Source organism: Equus quagga, chromosome 2 (assembly GCF_021613505.1).
Source record: "Equus quagga isolate Etosha38 chromosome 2, UCLA_HA_Equagga_1.0, whole genome shotgun sequence".
NCBI classification, from domain to species: domain Eukaryota; kingdom Metazoa; phylum Chordata; class Mammalia; order Perissodactyla; family Equidae; genus Equus; species Equus quagga.
In genome coordinates, this window is record NC_060268.1 from 111,439,310 (window position 1) to 111,453,988 (window position 14,679).

General features: G+C 38.3%; 1 protein-coding gene across 4 annotated transcripts in view; it reads left to right on the forward strand.

The window, feature by feature from the left end:
• RYR2 (ryanodine receptor 2) overlaps positions 1–14,679 on the forward strand; it is a 678,741-nt gene that overhangs the window by 369,015 nt on the left and 295,047 nt on the right. The gene's annotated exons all lie outside the window — the stretch shown is intronic.

The window sequence follows — 14,679 nt, forward strand, 5'->3', positions numbered from 1 at the left end:
TTCTCAGCAAAGCATCAAGTTGTAACTGTAAAGAAAAAGAGGAGAGAAAATGGAGAGTCTGGATTTGGAGAGCTTCCTGTATTTTGATATATTTTACTGGCAATGTGAAAAGCAGAAAAAGAAGTCCCCCAAAGTAAAGTCCAAATGAAACAACATTCATTTCTGAATTAAAAAAATGGTTAAAGTCACTGGGTTATCTGAAATCTTTCTCCTTTTCAGAATGCGTTTCTAAAAGCCTTTGTGTGGGATACGTGGCAAAGTACATTTCTAGATAATGATTCTTGAAATGAAAAAAATCTTCAACTGTCTCATATTTGAGGAAAAAATATAGTATTTACGAAATATAGTTGATTGATTTTATAATCATTTTCCGTAGTTACTCATTTAACCGTATCACTCGTTTCTAGCAGTAGGTGTTAAAGTTTGAAGGAAACCGGAAGTGCTGGGCAAGAGCATCCTGGCTTTCAGAGACACAGAGGGGGTCTGGCTGGCCTTGGCCCCGGTGTAGCTCTCTGATTGTGTGATGAATTGGCAAGGCCTTTGGTTCTTTTAATGTGCTTTGTCACTAAATAGGAATTCAAATTCACACATAGGTTCCTAATTCCGCTGTCCATTTCTTGTGCTCTTTTTACATTCTTGGTCTATCTGTTTGACAGTTCTTCTTCAGTGGTATATGTTGTGATCCCTTTAAGGTAGTTGTGTTCACAAGTGTCTGTGCATACTGGTCAGTGAGCTTGTGTTGTCCTGGAGCATCCGTTTCTCTGATACGTGCTGCTGGGGCAGGACCCATGCCAGGCTCAGTCTTTGTCACCCCAGTCTGTTTAAGGAGCAGGGAGAAGGCAAGCCCCAGGTCTGAGAGCTACAAGTGCCAGAACACTGACCACTCCATTTCTGCCAGCATAGGAGGGGATGCTGGCCAGGGCTTTCACCCTCAGGGAGGAGTGCGATTTGACAGAGGCAGGCTCCTTAGGCCCTCGTTAACCAGCCACCTAAAGATTTGGATGAGGCGGGAATGAAAGATTGAGCCCAAGAGGTGGTCAGTTGGCACCTGTTTTCGTCACTTCCCTTCCCTTGGGGGGCTCTGCTACTCTCCTGACAGTACTCCACATTGGCCCCAGTGGCCGGGCTGTTGCTGTCAGTTTTGCAGCAAAGGACAAGCAATTGTCTTAAAGCAGTGGGGAGAGAAATTTACAACTTCACCTTGCCCCCGCCTGTCGTGTGTGCCTGCTCTGCTCTCCATCTAGGCTGCAGCCCCCCACCTCCCACCTCCCACCAGTTCAGGAGGGCCTTTATCTCCCAGGGGTTTTCTTGGGCAATTTCTGAAATCCAGCTTTTCATCCTACTTCCTTAGATTCACTCCTTTTGCTGACTTTATTCCTTGCCACACACAGCCCTTTTGGTTGGCATTCCACAAAATCCTGGTTAGCTATAAGAATAAAAAAGGAAGTCTTGTCTCAGAAAAACTACATTATCCAGGAAGGGCTCACTTGAGAAAAACAGCTTATTAAAAAAAAATTACAGACAGTGATTTCTACATTCGACCTGGGCCATTTCTAGTCTTCTCTGGACACTGAGCTTGGTTTCCTTGTTGTGGGCAGAAATGAAGTTTCAGCAATTCTGTGCTGCTGGGAGAGGGCTGTGTAATGCCAGTGTCTGACTGATGGAGTTTTGCTCGTGACATTCTGGTTATGAAATATTTTTAGCATCATCTTTGGTGAAATAATTACACTGTGTCGCTTGCTTTCAGTCAGGCTTAGGGTTAAGTGTCTGTGATCTATCTTAGGTACGTGGCTTAAGGCCTCCATCTGGAACTGAGTTCATAAGTTTCCTTGCAGTGTAACTTATTCCAGTCTTCTCAAGTCAACTTGCCTCTTGATTGAATTAAGCCTTTTCTGTGCCAAGGCTTTTAAAGTGTGTTCTATTTACTTGGGTGCAGTAGTCAAAAGAAGGAAATCGATCACTACCCATCTGAATCTTCCATCTTCAGTACCAAGGCAGGATGCCCACTGTCCTGGCATCCTCCCTTAAGGTCAATGCGATGCAGTAAATGTAATCTGACGGACATTAGCTTGGCTGCGTTGGTACCCACCAGATATGGCTGCTCTGGAGAAAAGTAAATAGGATTAGGTCTCAGGGTGAAGTCAATGCAGTAAGAAATGATCTCTCAATGACTGACAGTTGCCCCTCTCCCTTATCCCTGCTCCCCTAAAAGGGTTTCCTACCATTTCATCATCAAAAATAGGGTTCACCTCTGCCAAGACTGCCTCGTCAGAAATGACAGCTCTTTCTTTAATTGTTTTCCTATTTCTACTTATTTTTGTACTATGTTAAGGAGAAGCATAGCTTACAGGTTACAAGTGTGGATTCTGAGTTGGTATGGACTGGCTGAATTCCAATTTCAAGCTCATCCTTTATATCTGCATGCCTTAACCCTTTTGTGACTCTGATTATTGCCTATAAAATGGAGATTATAGTAGTACCTACCTCAGAGGGTTGTTAGTAAACACTAAAGTTGTGTTCATTAAATTAAATGAATAAAAATGTCACGGTAAGAACCTTGCACCTGGACCCGGTTGCATAGTGGTTAAGTTCACATGCTTGGCTTTGGTGGCCTGGGATTTGCCAGTTCGGATCCCGGGCCCAGACCTACTCACCACTTACCAAGCCATGCTGTGGCAGGCTTCCCACATATAAAATAGAGGAAGATGGGCATGGATGTTAGCTCAGGGCCAGTCTTCCTCAAAAATAAAAAAAGAATCTAGCACCTTTTTCTTTTGTAATTAGCAGTTGTTGATAACTACAAGATTATCTTGATTTTCTTAAAACAGCATTTGCAGTATAGAAATAAACTTGACATGTATTCTGTCTACTCAAGTCAAAATAATGAAAACTGCCAAGAACTCAGATGAAAAGTGTGCCTTTGGCACAAGGGTGGGGATGTTGGGAAAAGCAATTAAAAATTGGAATGCCAAATCTGCGCATGGATGTGGAGGTGCAAATTTGCACTATACACACCGTACAAAGACCCTGGGCCAAGGACTTAATATAAAAACTTGTGCAAAACGCAATGAAATCTACAGGTACAAAATTATAAAAGATGTGCTGGATTCTACGCTGGATTCTTTGGATCAACAAAGATCTAAAACTGGAAGAAGCTTGTGCGAAATCCAAGCCTGACTGCTTGGACTAAAGGCAGTGTCTGCTGAGGTGTGGCAGGGCCAGTGTGAGCCCAAGTGTCCACGCCTGCTGAAATGACTCCAGAAGATGATCTGCTCACGAGGCTACTGGTGTTTGTGCACCCAGCCTAACCTAGACCAGACAGATATTAAACTAAAGATGCGGAATAAGAAGAGGGGTTGGAAGAAAGCTAATAAAACAAAGCTCACTGGTAGAACTGGGTAATGCGGCCTATGGAAGCAAGGTTTTTCCATGTTGACACTGCTATGACTCAGTATGGAGAATTTCAGATGGAAAAGAATAATAATAGCAAACACTTACACAAGCTTTCCATGTGCCAGACACTCTTCTGAACCCTTTAAATACATTAACTCGCTTAATCCTCACAATAACTATTAGTATCCCCATTTCATAGAAGGGAAAGTGGGGCACGGTGAAGTTACTTTTCCAAGGGCACACAGGATGTAAGCAGCCAAGGCAGAACTTGAACCCTGGCAGTCTGGCTCTAAATTTCATGCTTTTTCTCATCATGATAGATGCTGCTCAGATTCAGGGACGCAAAGGACTGACTGTGTGCTGTTGTGTTCTTCTAATGTCGTGAGGGAGAGCAATAACTTCCATGTAAATAGGCAAGTTCGACTGACATAGATTCATAGAATTTCTGAGTTGCAAGTGATTTTTTAAGGTATTCTAACCCAACTAGCCTCTCTTGGGCATTACTGCCCGGTGTCCCCTCTCTCTCATTTGCTATCTTGAACCGCATTACACAATGCAGGTTTAGAGGTGAATGATTTAAAATACTGCTCTTCACCACATGGCCAAGTATTTTAATGTCTTCTGGTAGTATTTTCTGATATTCTCAGATCTGAAGCAAGTTTCCTAAAAATATATCCCCTTTTAACTGTGTTTTTAAGTTATACTTTGCTCTACACATATTGATAATTCTCAGGACCACATACCTTTCTGCACATAGTACCCTATCTAAAATTCTGGGTTTTGGTAAACAATTTATTGCATAACTTTTCTCCCTCCTTTTAGTCCACACTTGCCAAGTATCAGAATTAGATCATCCTGTGCACTTTTATTTTTTCCATTTGTGGTCATTGTAAATGATGCCTCTGGCTTGTCCTCATACTACAAAAGAACTTTTTTCCCCTCAGTTTTTTTGAAATGTAATTGACATGCATCACTGTAGAAGTTTAAAGTGTACAGCATAATGGTTCGACTTACATATCTTGTGAAATGATTACTACACTAAGTTTAGTTAGCATCCATCATCTCATGTAGATACAATAAAAAGAAAGAAAAAAAATTTTCCTTGTGATGAGAACTCTTAGGATCTCCTCCTTTAACTCTCCTCTATATCATACAGCAGTGTTGGCTATAGTCATCATGTTGTACATTTCATCCCTTAGCACATATCCATCTAATAACTGGAAGATTGTACCTTTTGACTGCCTTTCTCCAATTCTCCCTCCCCTCACCCCTGCTTCTGGTAGCCACAAATCTGATCACTTATTCTATAAGGTTTTTTTTTTTAAGATTCTACATATAAATGAGAGGTACAGTATTTGTCTTTCTCTGAGTTATTTCACTTAGCATAATGCTCTCAAGGTCCATCCATGTTGTCTCAAATGGCAGGGTTTCTTCATTTTTTATGGCCAAATAATATTCCATTGTGTGTGTAAATATGTGTGTGTGTGTGTATAAAACAACTTCTTTCTCCACTCATATGTTGATGGACACTTACGTTGCTTCCATGTCTTGACTGTTGCACATAATGCTGCAGTCAACATGGAGATGCAGATATCTTTTCGAGTTAGTGTTTTGTTTCCTTTGGATGTGTTTCCAGAAATGGAATTGCTGGATCATATGTTAGTTCTATGTTTAATTTTTTGAGGATCCTTCATACTGCTTTCCATAGCCGTTGCACCAATTTGTATTCCTATCACAAGGGCTCCCCTTTCTCCACACCCTTACCAACACTCGTTATCTCCTGTCTGTTGATGATAGCCTTTCTAATAGGTGTGAGGTGATATCTCATTGTGGTTTTGATTTTCATTTCCCTAATGACCAGTGACGTTGAGCATCTTTTCATGTACCTGTTGGCCTTTCATATATATATCTTCTTTGGAGAAATGTCTGTTCAGGTCTTTTGCCCATCTTTTGATTGGGTTATTTGCTTTTTTTGCTATTGAGCTGAATGAGTTCTTTATATATTTTGGATATTAATCCCTTGTCAGACAAATGGTTACAAATATTTTTTTCTCGTTCCATAGGTGGTGTTTTCACTTTATCGATTGTTTCTTTCACTGTGCAGAAGCTTTTTAGTTTAATGTAGTCCCACTTGGTTTTTTTTTATTTTGTTGCTTGTCCTTCAGGTGTTATATCCAAAAAATCGTTGCCAGGACCATGTCAAGGAGCTTTTTTCCCGTTTTCTTCTAGGAGTTTCATGGTTTCAGATCTTACCTTTAAGTCTTTAATACATTGCAAGTTAATTTTTGTGAGTGGTGTAATATAAGGATCTAGTTTCATTCCTTTGCCTGTGAATATCCAATTTCCCCAGCACTGTTTATTGAAGAGACTGTCTTTTCCAAGAGAACTTTTGAAATTAACACAAAGCTCTGGCAGATGCTATAATCATTTTACATTTCTGACCCAAATAATAGTTCTCAATAAATATTTGCTGCTTTGAAGTAAGTATCTTTTTGAAGAAGTGATTAATCTGTATTGCTCTGGCCCTAGAGGATCTATCTTAAAGATGCTCAAATGTATATATTTTTGAAAAATTTATTTAAAGAGCTTTAGAGCAATTACATCTGCCAGCATTTCTGTAGATACTAATATTTCACAGAGAGACACACCATTTTTGGATTTTTTTTAAAACATTTTAATGATTGCATTGTTTGGCCAAGGAAATCTTTAGTGAATGTAGGGCACTGTGCTGAGAATGTCATATGTATCACTTCACTGGATTCCCACAATAATCAATAAGGTAGGTTCCATTATAATTTCCATTTTACAAATGAAGAATCTGGAGCTAAGAAGCTCAGAGGTAACTTTTTCAAGGTCAAATGAAAGTAATGGAGCTAGGATTAAAATTGTGTGGTCTGTAAACTCCACCAGAGCAGGAATTCTATCAAATTTTGTTCCTCCTTTTGCTCGTACCCGGGACATAATACAGGAATGGCCCATTTTATGTACTCTGTGATAAATGAACGAATAACTGGGGAAAAAATAACACTCATGAGTAAATAGCAAGATAAGAGTGTCTAAAAGTATTTACGATTTCTTGTCTGGCACTCAGCACTCTGTGCGCTTTGAGACACGGCAATTTATACAAATAAATATTTGTGTAACATAAAATTTCTGACATTACTGTATAACTGTTGTATCATGAACTCCTTTTAATTGACATTTACTTTTCTTGTTTTAGCTGTCCTTTAACTTCTCTAGTTTGTCTATCTTTTATAAAGAATCACTCCCTAAATTGAAGGCAGCAAACCTTCAGAGGCCTAATTGAGGCTGAATAGTACATGATAATTACATTGCTCATTTTATGTGTTTTACTTCAGCTAATTTACCCCAGGAAACTTTTGACTCATATTCATCTTGCCTTCCAATAAAATACCCTGGGTCCATCTTTTTTGCTTATCTTGCTAATGCATCCGTGATATCCACCTTCCTGATATGTATAACAATGCAGTTTACCTTTTTCTTCACTTACTTCCATTTCTGTTAATTTTTCTCTCACTTTCCTATTTTTTTCAAATTGTATTATATTTTAACCTTACGTCTGTCACTTTTTCTCTCCTCAGTTTTGTATTAGCTTGAGATTTAATGAGATTATTTTCTTCTCTAACTTTAAAACCATCATAAAAAATTATGGATATCTGCAATTATATATTTTGCCAATTTGGCTTGATACCACGTCTTTTGGAGATTATTATTTTTAAGCCTTTATATATTTTAATATTGATGTAAATTTAGTCTATTTTCTTTCTCTATTTGAGTGAGGTATGGAAACTCTATTTGGAGTAACTTTTATTTATTTCACAAAGTAGCCCTTTGCTTTCAGAAAGAAAGCAAAATGTATATTGCTTCTTTTTTCTTTTCTCCCTCTCAACTCCTTTAAAAATGTTAACTATGGGGCCAGCCCCATGGCTGAGTAATTAAGTTCCTGCACTCTGCTTTGGCGGCCCAGGGTTTTGCTGGTTCGGACCCTGGGCGTGTACATGGCACCGCTCGTTGAGCCATGCTGAGGCAGCATCCCATATGCCACAACTAGAAGGACCCACAACTGAAAAAAAAAATACAGCTACGTACTGGGGGGCTTTGGGGAGAAAAAGGAAAAATAAAATCTTAAAAAAAAAAGTTAAGTAAATCTAGCAGTTTATCTCAAACTGAAACTCACATTGTTCCTTGACTTCAAATTTATACCCATTTTAAATGAACAAACAAAAAATTGTTCCTTTCTCTCTCAGGGCTTCAATCTGTGACATGCAAAACTCACTGTAAACATTGAAAAAGTTGTGTTGTAATTATGCTAGATGTTGATTCGCTATTCAACTCCTGGTGTTTATTCCAGGTGGGCCCCGCCCTCCTTGGTTAGGGAGAGCAAAGAAAGCTCCCAATCAACTCAAACTACAAGTTTCTGGGCTGGCCCAGTGACATAGTGGTTAAGTTCACATGCTATGCTTTGGCTGCCCGGGCTTTGTGAGTTTGGATTGTGGGCAGGGACCTACACATTGCTCAACAAGCCATGCTGTGGCAGCATCCCACATGCAAAATAGGGAAAGATTGACACAGATGGTAGCTCAGGGCTAATCTTCCTCACCACAAACAAAAACAAAAACAAAGAAAAGTTCCTGCCATTTCTAGTTCCACATTCATGCCTACCCATAGAAGAAGGACAACTTGGATGCAGTGCACGGTTTACCAATCACTGGCAGTTCAATTAAAATCAGTGGAATAAAACAACAGATCATGTGCCTTTATGGAAGCCTCCCAGATGCATAGGCCCAGGCACACACTAAGGCATTCTCACATAACTCAGAATCTCTCACGGCCTCACCTTTGGCGTGTAGCAAAATCCCCCCCAAACTTCTTAGGTGTCTCCTCAGCACAGAGCTAGCTGGACTTGTCTTCTGTTGTCTTTCCCCTCTGCTCACTTGATTTGCAAGGTTTTCTTTTCTCATAGTGTTAATGCCATGAGAAGGAGTTCCTGTCAACTAGGAGTGCCTTATGCCTTATTTTAGCATTTATTATTTATTTAGTCTACTTGCTTAATCTTTCACTGTCTTTTTGGCTCAACAATCTTGTCTGAAGAATGCAAAGTTATTTTTACAGTTCAGTCTCCTTCTCCTTCTCGTTTTGTCGGTGTCTCTGTCTCTCTCTCACCAAGGTCTAACAGACCCATTAAGTTTCTCCTGGATTTACTACCTTAACTAATTTTATTTTGATAACTAACCTCGATGTCATTTCTTCGTGTTGATCAGTAAATATTTTCCCTGGATTTTATTCTGATCACTGTTGTCCATTCAGCATTTTCCTACCTTTTTCTAATTTTTAATTTCTGTTTAAAAAGAAACATGTTTATAATGTTTTCCTGTTGATCCTTTTTATTTCGTTTCACTTGTCTTCTGTATTATTTTGTTACAAGCATAAAATACTAACAGATGCTTATATAGCACTGCTCAGATCCAGGCCCTGTTCTAAATGCTGTGTATGTATCATCCCCCCGGTTGCTACCCTTATTGTCTCCGTTTCGGAAGTGGGGACACTTGAGCACGGAGAGGTTAAGTAACTTGCCTGAAATCTGCCAGGATTCAGATCTGGGCACATTGACTCGAGTCCATGCTTGTAACCGCTACATAATACAATAGAATAATAACAATACCTTTTATTATTATATTTCCTCATTAAGCCTTGTAAATATTGAGTCGACCTGTTCTTCTTTTCAGAGGATGACTCTTCTTCGCATACCTCATTACTGCATCCAGGAGCAATCTCCCGTACCTGCTGTGGATGGCTTGGCTTTCTGTGTTCTTTCTATTTCATATTTTCATCTTCTTTCCCAGTCATGTCCCAATGTATTTACCCCACTCTTTTTGCTTGTTATATCACTTCATTTAAATTTAATTACCCATGGCTAAAATAAAAATTTCCTTATTTCCATTCGCCTTCAGTGAATGATGCGGATATTCATAGTAAGGTCTGACCAAAATGTTACAGAGAATTGTAACTCCTGGTGGGGGGAGGGGGAGAAGCAATCTGTGGTTTGAATACTTTGGAATTCCTGCTTTGTCTAATTCTAACTGTCCACGATCCTGCTGTGGACACCACCTGTCCGTGTGCTTGCATGTGCCGGGTCCCCAGAGTTTCCTTGAGTAGGGGGCAGTCTGATTCATGCTACCCAACACACAGGTCGAAGCCTTCCTGTTCGCTCACCTCTAGCTTACACTAAATAGTTTCCGTGTTGAAATTTTCAGCTGAGGCCGTGTGCTCCTTCTGGAGTTGTTTGGGATCGTTACTCCCACTCACAGTGGAGATGTAAGAGAGACTTCCCTTCTCTCCAAGCTCAGTCACACCCGCATATCCCTCATGCATTGAGCACTAGGTTCCATCTGAACCTACACACACCTCAGTGTCTGAGGTTATTTTAATTTTCTTTTATGTTTGCAAAACACTTGTAACCATAGATGAGAAAACAATATCCTGGGGGGTTGGCATTATGCTTTCCAAGTCAATTGCTTTTTGTTGTTCTCCTGTGATGATGATGGGAGCACAAGTATCATGACTTTCTCTGTCTCCACATTGGCCTCCTATGCCTGAGTGGCTACCAGTTGATTCTAGTCACTCCTTCTCTCAAATGTGCAAGATTCACCAATAAGCTTGTGCCAACTTGGTTTGGGGTGAAATCCTCAGGCTAGATTCTTCATAGCAGGTAAAGTCAGACCAAATATAGTACCTCTTCTGTGGCTTGTTTCCAGTTTCTCTGTACAGACTCTCCGCAAATTTCTTTCAACCTTGGACCACCCTGGGCATGATCCATGAAAAGAAAATAGCACAGTCAACTTTGACCCCAGATGAAGCTGCCACAATTTTGGAAGCCAAGTAGCAAACGTATAAGTTATCAGTAAGAAGCAAACTGGGCCACTGAACTTTGATTACAGAAAACATGACAAGGAAACTTCTCTACCGTCGTGGCACTTGGATGCTCCCAATACCAATAGGTTATTTCTAGACATTTTGTTGCATCCTCAGAGATTTTTCTTTCTCAATATAAATAATATAATATAATTAATAATTATATTATAATAAGATATATTATAATAAAATGAATTATAATTTATAATTAATAAATATAAATAATTCAGAAGGTTACAGGCATAAAAGTTTTAAGACAAAAATAGTTAAATATTGCGTGTATTATACATTTAATGTTTTTACTCTCAACTTTGCATTCTGTGCATAACCCCAACAGAAATGGAATAAAGCCCATAAAAGTTTGCCTAATTCACCAAGTAAAATTTTTCCTCAATGAAATTAAAATATAGATAAGGAGATCCTAGAGCTAAGAAATATAAATTCTCATCTCTGTTGTATCATATATCTTATGTACCTTTAAAAGGAAGATCAAAAATTTTAATATTAATGTCTCCAGATATAAAATATATCAGAGTAGGTACTCTATATACACTTCACAATAATGAATCTTGTTATGAGTGAATAATTGCAGGTTTGTTTTCTTTAAACTGAAGGTGGGTACTGGTGGTCCACTTATATTCATTCACGTACTCATTTGGCAAATTTGGGATGAGCTTCTTCAGGCCAGAGTGTGCTGGGAGACAAGGAGGCAAAATGGAACCAGTCCCTGCTCTCAAGGGCTCATTCCCTAATGGGAGATTGAATTGAAAGTAAATAATTTGAATAAAGCGTGATCAATACTACAGAGAAGGAATAATTCATCCCAGGATGTTGGTAAAAACTCAACAGATGATTGAGATTCTGCAGTCTCAGAAGAGGGGAGTGTATTTAAGTCTGAGACTAACAGGCACAAAGGACTAAAGATGAGAAAGACTCTGCCTTGCAGGCCATGTCCACCTGCTTGCTCAGAACAGTGCCTGGGAGGTGTCTAATAAATATTTATGATTAATAGTTAGGTAAAAGTATATATTAATCATTCTTTGTAGGAGGAAGTGCTGGGAACGGAGGCTGTAAAGGAAGGTTGAGCCATCCCGTGAAGGGATGATATACGACTCTACAGGAAAGGGACTTGTACCTTGGAAGGTCTGGGAAGCCACTGAAGATTTTCAGCAGGGAGCTGACATCAGTTAAATGTGTATTTTAGAATAATACCTGCTCAGAGTGTGGAGGATGGATTAGGGAGGGAGGAGAGACTAGAGGCAAGGAAGTAATAGGAGGCTATTCAGGGAAAGGAGAGGATGAGTTTAACAGATAAATCAGGACAGAATTAATGAAGTTTAATGACTAGATTTGGGAAAATGGGAAAGTGAAAAGGGAATTCAAAAGTGACCTGAGGCTTTTAGCTTGAGGATATGGATGAACAATGGACCAGAGAAGCAATTTTACGTGTATATGTACAAAAAAAGGTAGTATGTTCAGTTTTGGAAAAGTTGAGTTGGAGGCGCTTAGAGACATTCTGGATGAAATGTCCAGAAGGCAATTTGGAAATGGTGTTTAAAATCAACCTGAAATAGTCTGCCTAAGTTCTTGTTACTCCTCCTTACTAAGGCATAGCAGTCATATTAAAAGGCCAGTACCTGGGGCCGGCCCGGTGGCGCAGCTGTTAAGTGCTCACGTTCCGCTTCTCGGCAGCCTGGGGTTCGCTTGCTGGTTCAGATCCCGGGTGCAGACATGGCACCACGTGGCACGCCATGCTGTGGTAGGCATCCCACATATAAAGTAGAGGAAGATGGGCATGGATGTTAGTTCAGGGCCAGTCTTCCTCAGCAAAAAGAGGAGGATTGGTGGCAGTTAGCTCAGGGCTAATCTTCCTCAAAGAAAAAAAAAAAAAGGCCAGTACCTGAAGAACAACTCTGGTTTACTGCTATGTACTACTCAGCCCTGATATAAACTCTTAGTACTAATAATTTGTGTGCTCTGTGCGTGGGAAGTGGTAGGTTTGTTTATGCTTATTCTAAATTTATGGAAGGAAAATAAGTTCACGTAATTTAGGTGAAGCATAAGATTAGGCTTATATAGAATTGTTGCATAGATTAAAACTTAATTGTGATTATGTACTATATAGAGGACAGGCAGGGAATGTTCTTGCCCATTTGCTGTCAGGAAAACAGGATTGACTAGTTTTTGTGAATTAAGTATTGAGATTTAGTGGTAGAAATAAAATGGAAATAGACATTGTCTTCTATTATAGTATGGGCCTTTCTAAAAATGATTCTTACTATAAAAGTTATGCATGCTCACTTCATAGAATTTATGAAATATTTGAAGTGTACTAAACCAGCAATAACCAGCGTTAACATTCTGATGAATTAATTTCTGGTGTTTTTTGAAATTTATATTTTATACAAATAAATATATTTTACACAGTTACAATCATAATGCATATCCAATTTTATATCTATTCTTGAAAGTTGACATTATACATTATGCATTTTCTTAAAAGATTCACTGAAATCATTTCTATAAATTTATTAAAACTTGTGAAATCAAATTGCTTTGGCTTACTAGTTTGTGTGGGTTTTTTTTTTTTGACAATTTGTAGCACATTCAGAATTATTTTATTCGGTAATACAGTTATGATCTTACAAGCTTTAAAATTTTTTCCTTGAGAATCTCGCAATAAGCGTTAGACACTATTGCCATTTCTGGGTCTTATTCAGTGTATTTAGAATTTAATTGTCAAATCATCTTTAGCAGAGTATTGCCATTATAATAAGTGCTGTTTTTCTGTCTCATATTTTACCCAAGGATTTGAGGCATCTATCAGCATAATCTTTATCTATACACGATACAGTCAGTCTAGCTAGTCTTTATTTTTTTGCAAATGAGTCTTTTGGTGTTTCCAATTTGTTTTCCTTCAAGAATTTCTTACTGCAAAAAATAAAGCACTTTATTTGTGGTTTATTCCAATAGTTGAAAATAAAAATAGTTTTCTCTGACTTTTAGTTGTCAGATTAGAGGCAGTCAGTCCTTTTCAACTGTTGGTTTATTTGCTGGATTTGACCTGGCAGCACTGAAAAAAAATTGTTTTGAAGTGAAACCTAAACCTCTGAATGAATATGAGAAAAATCAAAAATTTATTTTCATATTGTGTTTTAGGATATGAGCTGTTCATTTCCAAAATCTAGTCTTAAATCTTTTCTGATATGTATTCAGGTTTATGAATGCTGTGGGCTTTCATGAGTATTTATTTACAAAGAGAATTTATTTTTCTTAGTCTTCTACTTCTTGGTCTTTTTTCTTAATGGTTGCACTCAATGGCAGAGATTGGCAAACTTTTTCTGTGAAAGGCCAGATAGTGAATATTTTAGGCTCTGTGGACCACAGAGCTCTATTGTAGCAACAACTCAGCTCTACCTTTTTAATTCAAAATTATTCATATAGGCTGTATGTGAATGAATGGGTGTGGATGCACAGTACAACTTTATTTACAAATATAGGCAGCCACGTGTTCTATAGTAATAAGTAATGGGGGATGAAAAAAATACCACCAGGATAACATATGACTAATCTATTAAAAATGCTTTTTCCTATTATTTTAATTTACTTTATCTCAGAATGAATGTTCATTTTATTGCTACATTTTTAATAATAGCAGAAGCATACAATTTCAGTACCCTTATATAAACATCTTCTTTAACTTAGCCATCAGCCAGTTGTATTATTATTTGATGCTATCTTTGATTTTTAACTGGCACGCATTGTTAGAAGGCAGCAACTGGTTTTGGACCACACCAAAAATTAACTCATCTTTTTGAGTATTTTTTTAAACTGAATACACATTCATATTTCAATGCATTAAGTTATTAGTGAAGAAATTAGCATCGACAGCCCTTGTCTTGGAATGGATTGGGATTTGGATCAAGTATAGATTGTGATAGCCATAGTGAATTACTTCCATATTTTACCATGTGTAAACCTGGGCACTTTACATTCCTTCTCCAAGAAAGTGGCTCTATTTGAAATGTAAAATCCTTTCTGCAGGGTCTCTCTGGGGTCTCACCCAATGCTGTGTAGCTCTCAGAGAGAGGTCACGTTTTCTGAATGTGGTATCTAGTTGCTGTAAAGCACCTGCATTCTCATGATTGACATGGCAAGCTTGCTCTGAAAACATGAATACACACGTACACTTTAGCTTTTCAAATTCACGCTAAAAATTCTGCATGAATTTTTTTACTTTCTATTCTCTTTTTTTAACTTTAAGATAAGAAAGGATATATTCCATTTTTATCTTCTCTGATGGTTAATACCTAAAAGTATCACTATTCCTAATCAGGCTTGGTATATTTCTAT